Here is a 9808-nt window from a genome sequence, read left to right as displayed (position 1 = left end):
AAATTGAGGAGCCCAGCACTGGACACAGGACTCAAGGTGTGGCCTAACCAGTGCTGAGTACAAGGCAAAGGGACTTCCTGGTCCTGCTGGCCACACTAAGTTCCTGAGGCAGGCAAAGGACTTCCCTGGTCCTGCTAGCCACACTAAGTTCCTGATGCAGGCCAGGATGCCATCAGCCTTCTTGGCCACCTGGACACACTGCTGGCTCATGTTGAGTTGGCTGTCGACTTCCTGCTTTCTAAATTATAAGGAAATGCCTGAAAGAACTTTTTGTACTTCTTCTCTTTTGACATGTGTGCCAGGGACACCTGTTCTATGTGATAATGTACCAGAAAACACAAAGGCTCTGGGGATCTTGTGACTGGATGCTAGAAATTGCCGGTGGAGCGCTTGGGTAAAATGACTCTTTGTTCATCAATATGATTAGATGGTCATAGTCCATTTATTTCCAGTGTTACAGAGACTTATATGCTTTCTTGCAAGAGGCGTGCACAGCTAAGATTGGTTACATATAGAGGGTACAGGGTTACATGTGAGGCATGGATAGGGTGACATACAATAACATTCTACAGGGTCAGCCCCCAGGCTGGCCAACCCAGCCCCCTTGGGCTGGCTAACTCTGCCCACTGCAGCTCTGTGTGGGGTGCTCACTGTTTACAGTTTGGTTTCCTGAGCCAGAGATAGGCCCAAGGACACTTCCCAGCACGGGTTGCTCATGTTGATCATTTCGTGTCCTCTGCTAGCAAGAATCTCTCTAACAAGAAACGGTGTATTTGTATAAACACTTACTGTGAAGTGAATCCTTCCATGTTTCCCAAACCTACTGATGGTGCCTTGTAATTCAGCTTAGAGTGTCCAAAGTGCTGAGGAACAGCACAAGCAAACCTGGAGTCATCAGGAACATCAGGTGGCTTTGTCTAATAGGGCACATTTAGAGCTTTTGCATGCAGGCATCCTACTGCAAGAGAGGGGGGCTTGGATTTTTAATGAAGGTGTCCTTCCTGTGGGAATGTTATTTGGCCTTGGAGCTAAAATGAACCAAGTATGCTGTAAAATGCTTATAATCATAGAATGGTTTAGATTGGAAGGGACCTCAAAGATCATCCAGTTCCAGCCCCCTGCCATAGGCAGGGACTCCTCCCACTAAAAAAGGTCGCTGAAGGCATCATACAACCTGGCCTTGAACACCTCCTGCGAGGTTGTGAATCACTGAATCACAGAACATGACTGTTGATCGTTGATCATTGATCACATTCTGTGATTCTGTGATCCACAGCTTCCCTGGGCAGCCTGTGCCAGTGTCTCACCACCCTCACTGCAAAGAACTTCCTCCTAACATCCAGTTTAAATCTCCCCTCTGCCACTTTAAACCCATTACTCTTCATCCTATCATTACAAGACCTTGTCAATAATACCTCACCAGCCTTCCTGTAGGGTCTCTTCTGATACTGGAAAGCCACACTTCAAAGTCTCCTTGAAGCCTTCTCTTCTCCAGGCTGCAGAGCCCCAACTCTCTCAGCCTGTCCTCATAGCAGAGCTGCTGCAGCCCTCTGAGCATCTTGGTGGCCTCCTCTGGACTCGCTCCAACAGCTCCATGTCCTTCTTGTGTTGGGGGCTCCAGAACTGCACAGAGTACTCCAGGTGGGGTCTCAGGAGAGCAGACTAAAGAGGAAGAATCACAATTTAAACTTATATTAGAACTTCTTCTGAATGCTGGACACTGCTAGAATATGCAATGCAAGTGCCACACTGCTCTGCCTGTGTTTTACTGACAATGAGCATCTGAGAAGCTGTTCCAGTTTTCTGACATGCAGCCCAGATGTAAATGCCATGTCTGCCATCTTTCCTGAGTAGTGGCACTCCCATTATTCACCTGCACATGCCTTGAGACTGCTGCTTTCTCCTTAGGCCATCTGTGACATATTTTGCACATTCACAAAATGTTTTTGGAAGCCAGATAGGTGCCATGAAAAGGTCAACCTGATAGTTGCTGTCAAGCACATGCACAGAATTCTAATACTGCTGCTCTTTTCCCTCTATCAGTGCATATATCAACTTCAGCAAAACCAGGAACTGTCTCATTAATCTCCTCACCATTCCAGACCGCTTCCTCTTGGAATCAGCATTCAGAGGTTATCCCAGATCTGTCCTTCACCACTGAGAGCTTTCATCCTCATGAGCAGTCAGTTTTTGATGTTGATGTACCACAGAATCATCGAATCAGTCAGGTTGGAAGATACCTCCGAGATCATCCAGTCCAACCTAGCACCCAGCCCCATTCAGTCAACTAGACCATGGCACTAAGTGCCTCATCCAGGCTTCTCTTGAACACATCCAGAGACTGTGACTCCACCACCTCCCTGGGCAGCCCATTCCAATGCCAGTCACTCTCTCTGTGAAGAACTTCTTCCTAACATCCAGCCTAGACCTCCCTGGCACAACTTGAGGCTGTGTTCCCTTGTTCTGTTGCTGGTTGCCTGGGAGAAGAGGCCAACCCCACCTGGCTACAACTTCCCTTCATGTAGTTGTAGACAGCAATGAGGTTACCCCTGAGCCTCCTCTTCACCAGGCTAAACAATCCCAGCTCCCTCAGCCTCTCCTCATAGGGTTTGTGTTCCAGGCCTCTCACCAGCTTTGTTGCCCTTCTCTGGACACGTTCTGGTATCTCAACATCTCTCTTGAATTGAGGGGCCCAGAGCTGGACACAGCACTCAAGGTGTGGCCTGACCAGTGCTGAGTACAGGGGAAGAATAACCTCCCTTGTCCTGCTGGCCACACTGTTCCTGATGCAGGCCAGGATGCCATTGGCTCTCCTGGCCACCTGGGCACACTGCTGGCTCATGTTCAGCTACTATCTACCAGCACCCCTAGATCTCTTTTTGCCTGGCTGCTCTCCAGCCACTCTGTCCCCAGCCTGTAGCACTGCTTGAGGTTGTTGTGTAGTGCTTGTGTTGGCTCAGCTACTTCTTTCTCTCCTACTTTTCTGGACAAACCCTTATGGAAAATTTGAGCCAAACCATAAAACTGAAAACTGATCACATCAGTCCATCCTCTTGCAAAAGTATTCCAAGATGATCAAATATCAGCTCCAGTAGACACACTGTTCTGAGGAGACCTCAGGTCAAAATGTGCTAGGAAATAAAAATCAGGTTTAAATTTTTCTCCAAATTACAGCTTGGCTCCCTGTTAGAATTTATCATTTATGGAAATTATCTTTACTGTTTATTCTGAGGTTTCTGCTGGACCAACTGATACTCCTCTGCTTAATAACTGCAGCTGTGGCTGGGTTTATTCCATTCTGAGTGAAAGAATCGGAAACACAGTGTCAGAATCATGGCTCCAGTGATGCATCTTGTTTACTTACAAGGCTTGTTCCTGGAAGCAGGAGGAAGCAAGTAGAACTATATTTGCTTATTAACATAAACACTCATGCAGATACATTTAGTGCAGGTGTTTCTCAGGGCCATGCTACAACACTGTGGTCTACCTTAACCTTAGCAAGGCTTTTGACACTGTCTCCTAGGACACCCTAGTGAGCAAGCTCAGGAAACATGGGATGGAAGAGCAGACAGTGAGGTGGGTTAGGAACTGCTTACACACTAGAGTGCAAAGAGTGGTGATAAATGGTGCCAGGTTCAGCTAGAGAGCTATAACTAGTGGAGTCCCCCAAGGATAAGTGCTGGGTCTGGTCCTGCTCAATATTTCATCAATGACATTGATGACAGAACAGACAGACAAAGAGACAGAGTCTGCTAAGCAAGTTTGCTGATGACACCAAACTAGGAGGCTTGGCTGAGACAGCTGAAGGCTGTGTGGCCATCCAGTGAGACTTGGACAGACAGAGTTGGGCACACAGGAACTTAATGAGGTTCAACAAGATCAAGTGCAGAGTCCTGCATCTAGGGAGGAATAATAGACTGCAGCAGTACAGTTTGGGAGATGATCTGCTGGAGAGCAGCCCAGTGGAGAGGGACCTGGGAGTGCTGCTGGGTAACATCCATGGCACAGCAATGTGCCCTTGTGGCCAAGAAGGCAAATGGGATCCTGGACTGCATTAAGAGGAGTGTGACCAGCAGATCCAGGGAGGTTCTCCTCTGCCTCTACTCTGCCCTGGTGAGACCCCACCTGGAATACTGCCTTCAATGTTGGGCTCCCCAGTTTAAGAGGGACAGAGATCAGCTGGAGAGAGTCCAGCAGAGGGCTGCAAGGATGATTAAGGGACTGGACCACTGCCTGATGAGGAGAGGCTGAGGGACCTGGGTCTGTTTAGCCTGGAGAAGGCTGAGAAGGAATCTGTTTATAAATAACTGAGGGCTGGGGGTTGGGGTGGGGGGGGGATGACACACAGGCTCTGCTCACTTGCTCCCTGGGATAGGTCAAGGAGCAATGGATGGAAGCTGCAGCACAGGAGGTTCCAGCTCAACACAAGGGGGAACTTCGTTCCTTTAAGGGCCACAGAGCACTGGCACAGGCTGCCCAGAGAGGCTGTGAAGTTTCCTCTATGGAGACTTTCAAGGCTGATCTGGATGTGTTGCTGTGTGACCTGAGCTAGATTGTATGGTCCTGCTGTGGCAGGGGATTTGGACTTGCTGATCACTTTGAGTCCCTTCCAACCCTTAACATCCTGTGATCCTGTGAACACTGGTTCAGGCTGTGAGCTAGGTTTTTATCACCCTCTGTGTTTTTCTGCCTTTGTCTTCTCTACTGCCCATAGCCTCCTTCAAACCAATACCCACGCTTAGGCAGGTTCACTGTTAATTTAAATCTCTGTGTGACCCTCTTTGGCCTCTGAGTGTTGGTCTGTGACTGTTCTTACAGTGGATACTGCTGTATCACACAGGAGAGAAGGGGCTCTTTCCAAAGCACAATGGTTAATCTTTTGATCTATACTTTGAGTGCTGAGTCCAGTTCTGGGCTTCTCTATTCAAGAGAGATGTTGAGATACTGGAATATGTCCAGAGACGGTGATGAAGCTGGTGAGGGGCCTGGAACACAGCCCTGTGAGGAGAGGCTGAGGAATGCTGGGGGTGTGCAGCCTGCAGAAGAGGAGGCTCAGGGCAGAGCACATTGCTGTCTACAACTACCTGAAGGGACATTGTAGCCAGGTGGGGGGTGGCCTCTTCTGCCAGGGAATCAGCAACAGAACAAGGGCATAAAGTCTCAAGTTGTGCCAGGGGAGGTCTAGGTTGGATGTTAGGAGGAAGTTCTTCACAGAGAGACTGACTGGCATTGGAACGGGCTGCCTAGGAAGGTGGTGGCATCTCCATCCCTGGAGGTGTTCAAGAGAAGCCTGGATGAGGCACTTAGTGCCATGGTCTAGTTGTTTGGCTAGGGCTGGGTGCTAGGTTGGACTGGATGATCTTGGAGGTCTCTTCTAACCTGGTTGATTCTATGACATTTTGAACAAAATTCAAGCCAACACTGCTTTATGCTTAGACCTCTCAACTCATCTGCTGGGATTCTGTGACAGGTAAGTTGGTATTGATGAAGGGAAAAGTATAAAATCAAAGAATATTGATGAAGGGCCCTTTAAGTTTCAGAAATACAGAGCCCCACAGACATAATGTGTAACCTTAAATGTCAAAGCTTGTATCTCTTGACAAAGAGGAAGATGCTGGCCCAGAGATAAAAAGAAACTGGGACCTTGAACATGATGAAGCAATTCATTGTCATTGATGATCTAGATGAGTGGATTGAGTCCAGCATCAGTAAGTTTACAGATAACACCAAGTTGGGAGCAAGTGTGGATCTGCTGGAGGACAGGAGAGCTCTGCAGAGAGACCTCGACAGGCTGGACAGATGGGCAGTCCAGTGCCAGGAGTTTTAACAAGTCCAGGTGCCAGATTCTGCACTTTGGTCACAACAATCCCAGGCTGGGGAGAGAGTGGCTGGAGAGCAGCCAAGAAAAAAGAGACCTAGGGGTTCTGGTTGTCACTGAACATGAGCCAGCAGTGTGCCCAGATGGCCAAGAGAAGGAATGGCATCCTGGCCTGGATCAGGAACAGTGTGGCCAGTAGGACAAGGGAGGTTATTCTTCCCCTGTACTCAGCACTGGTCAGGCCACACCTTGAGTACTGTGTCCAGTTCTGGGCTCCACAATTCAAGAGAGATGTTGAGGTGCTGGAACATGTCCAGAGAAGGGTGACAAAGCTGGTGAGGGGCCTGGAACACAAACCCTATGAGGAGAGGCTGAGGGAGGTGGGGTTGTTTAGCCTGGAGAAGAGGAGGCTCAGAGGTGACCTCATTGCTGTCTACAGCTACATGAAGGGAGGCTGGAGACCCGTGGGGGTTGGCCTCTTCTTTCAGGCAACCAGCAACAGAACAAGGGGACACAGTCTCAAGTTGTGCTGGGGAAAGTATAGGCTGGATGTTAGGAGGAAGTTGTTGGCAGAGAGAGTGATTGGCATTGGAATGGGCTGTCCAGGGAGGTGGTGGAGTCTCCATCCCTGGAGGTGTTGAAGAAAAGACTGGATGAGGCACTTAGTGCCATGGTCTAGTTGTCTGGATAGGGCTGGGTGCTAGGTTGGACTGGATGATCTTGGAGGTCTCTTCCAACCCAGTTGATTCTATGATTCTATGAATATGTCTGCTTTTATAAGGTATATAATGGCCTGTGCCAGCATAGGGTGTGCTGGGGAGATCCCCCCATAGCTTGCACCATAATAAACACACCTGCTTCATAACTTTCTGCAGGTTGTGGGGTTCCTTTATGCAGGTCACTGTGATGAGATGCTACAATGCAGTCGTATTCCAATCTTCTCCAGTGGTGGGGGCAAGTCACAGAGGCCCTTCACAGTGAGGTCCTTTTCCATGAGGACCCTTGCCCTCCAGAAGTCCCTACAAAACCTCATCAGGTCTGGCGCTACCTGAGATGAGCACAGCATGGAAAAGCATTGCCCTGCACTGTATCTTCCAGGCACAGAGCTGAGAAATGGAAAGGAGAAGTTTGGTTTGGAGAGGTTCAGTTCATAGAAGTTCAGAGAGAAGAGTTTAGGAGAGGAGAAGTTTGTAAAGGTTCAGTTCAGAGAACTTTGGTTTGGAGAAGAAAGGTTCAGAGATATTCGGAGAGGTGAGGTTTGGTGAGAAGATGTTTTGCTTGGAGATGTTCGGTTCAGAGACATTTGGTTTGGAGAGGTTTGGTTCAGAGAGGTTAGGTGTGGAGAGGTTAGGTTTGGAGTGAGAAGTTTGGAGAGGAGAGGTTCAAAGACGTTTGGAGTGGAGAAGTTTGGAGAGGAGAGGTTTAAAGAGGTTTGGGTAGGAGAGGTTTGGAGAGGAGAGGTTCAGAGAGGAATGGTTTGGAGAGGTTTGGATAGGAGAGGTTCAGAGAGGAGAGGTTCAAAGAGGTTTGGATAGGAGAGCTTCAGAGAGGAGAGGTTCAGAGAAGAGAGGTTCAAAGAGGTTTGGATAAGAAAGGTTCAGAGAGGAGAGGTTCAGAGAAGAGAGGTCCAAAAAGTTTTGGATAAGAGAGGTTCAGAGAAGAGAGGTTCAAAGAGGTTTGGATAGGAGAGGTTCGGAGAGGAGAGGTTTGGAGAGGTTTGCATAGGAGAGGTTCGGAGAGGAGAGGTTCAGAGAGGTTTGGTTTGGAGGTTGTAAATAGATGTAAGTATATTGTGTATATATCCTTGTAAAATTAGTTCTGCTGTAAATAGCTTACTTCCAAGCTGTCTGAGCTGATCTGGTAAATTTCAACAGTTCTTTAGCCCATCACAGTGATAAAGCCCAGGAGGTGAGGGTTATGCCTTGACTGTGGTTGCTGAGTAACAATCCTGCAGGTTATGTCTCATCTTTTCCTTCCTCCTCTCTCCTCATAAATGTAAACCTGAGTAGCTCAGACCAGCACAAAGACTCCAATGTATTATCAATTAAAATGAGAAACATGAATGTCAACACAGACTAACCTACAGGGAAAACACTATTCTTAGTGTAAATACACAGAAGTGCTGGCTGTGCTGGGTGGCTCTGCCTGGTTTAGTAGTGTCCACCTCTCCTGAAATCACTTCTGAACCTGCAACAGCATGCTTGGCATCCTCAGTTAGGCCCGAGTGCTTACATGGCTTTCAGGAAGCAGAAGCAGGTCCTCTTGTTTCAGATTCATAGACTGGTTTAAGTTGGACAGGACCTCCCATGGGTAGGGACATCTTCCACTAGACCAGGTTGCTCAAAGCCTCATCTAACCTGGCCTTGAACAGCTCCAGGGAGAGGACATTGATGACCTCTCTGGGCAACCTGTTCCAGTGTCTCACCACCCTCATTGTAAAAAATTTGTAATATCCATCCTAAATCTGCTGTCCTCAAGCTTAAACCTGTTGCCTTTTGTCCTGTTAATACAAGCACTTGTAAAAAGTCCCTTCCAAGCTCTTTTGTAGGCCCTCTTCAGGTACTGGAATGCTGCTATAAGGTCTCTCCAGAGCCTCCTCTTCTCCTGGCTGAACAGCCTTGACTCTTTCAACCTGTCTGCAGAGGTGAGGTGCTCCAGCCCTCTGGTCATTTGGACCTGCTCCGGTAGGTCCATGTTCTTCAACCTGTATTTATAGAAGCAACCAGCAATGCCTAGCACTTCATTACAGAGAGACCAGAGAAACTTACTGTAACAAGACTAGATTTAGGTGACCTGCAGGATTTGGAGGTGCTGGTGGGTTAAAACCTGAATCTGAGTCAACAAAGTGAGTTTGCAACCCAGAAGCCTTGAGGTGCATCACAAAAAAAAAGAAAAGAGCATGGCCAGCAGATCAAGGGGAGCGACTTCTCTTTGTTGAGACCTCAAGCTGGAGTACTGTGATAGAATAGAATAGAATAGAATAGAATAGAATAGAATAGAATAGAATAGAATAGAATAGAATAGAACAGAACAGAACAGAACAGAATAGAATAGAATAGAATAGAATAGAATAGAATAGAATAGAATAGAATAGAATAGAATAGAATCAAACAGGTTGGAAGAGAGCTCCAAGATCATTCAGTCCAACCTAGCACCCAGCCCTATCCAGTCAACTAGACCATGGCACTAAGTGCCTCAGCCAATCTTCTCTTGAAGACCCCCAGGGATGGTGCCTCCACCACCTCCCTGGGCAGCCCATTCCAATGCCAATCACTCTCCCTGGCAAGAACTTCCTCCTAACATCCAGCCTGTACTTCCCCTGGCACAACTTGAGACTTTATGCCCTTGTTCTGTTGCTGATTGCCTGGGAGAAGAGGCCTCCCTTCAGGTAGTTGTAGACAGCAATGAGGTCACTCCTGACTCTCCTCTTCTCCAGGCTAAACAACCCCAGCTCCCTCAGCCTCTCTTCATAGGCTTTGTGTTCCAGGCCCTCCACCAGCCTTGTTGCCCTTCTCTGGACACGTTCCAGCACCTCAGTGGTCATATCTCCCCATTTAAGAAGGACATGGGCCTCTTTGAGTGGGCCTAGATAAGGGCCAAAATGATGATCAAGGGCCTGGAACACGTTTGCTGTGGGTGACAGGCTGAGAGAGTTGAGGTTGTTCAGCCTGGAGAAGAGTAGGCTCCACAGAGACTTCATAGTGGTCTTCTGATGCTTAAGTGGAGCCTATAGGAAAGGTGAGGAAGGAACTCTTCCTCAGGGAGTGTAACAATAGGATGACAGATAAAGATTTTAAACTGAAAAAGTGGGTTTAGATTAGATATTAGGAATAAATTCTTTACTGTAAGAGGGGTGAGACACTAGAAGAGGTTCCCCTGAGAAGCTGTGGATATCCTCTCCATGGAAGAATTCAAGGTCAGATTGGATGGGACTTTGAGGAACATGGTCTAGTGGATGGTTCCCCTGCCCATGCCAGGGGGGTGTAACTA

This window comes from Pogoniulus pusillus, chromosome Z, assembly GCF_015220805.1.
Source record: "Pogoniulus pusillus isolate bPogPus1 chromosome Z, bPogPus1.pri, whole genome shotgun sequence".
Taxonomy (NCBI): domain Eukaryota; kingdom Metazoa; phylum Chordata; class Aves; order Piciformes; family Lybiidae; genus Pogoniulus; species Pogoniulus pusillus.
Note: the sequence above shows the minus strand (reverse complement) of the source record.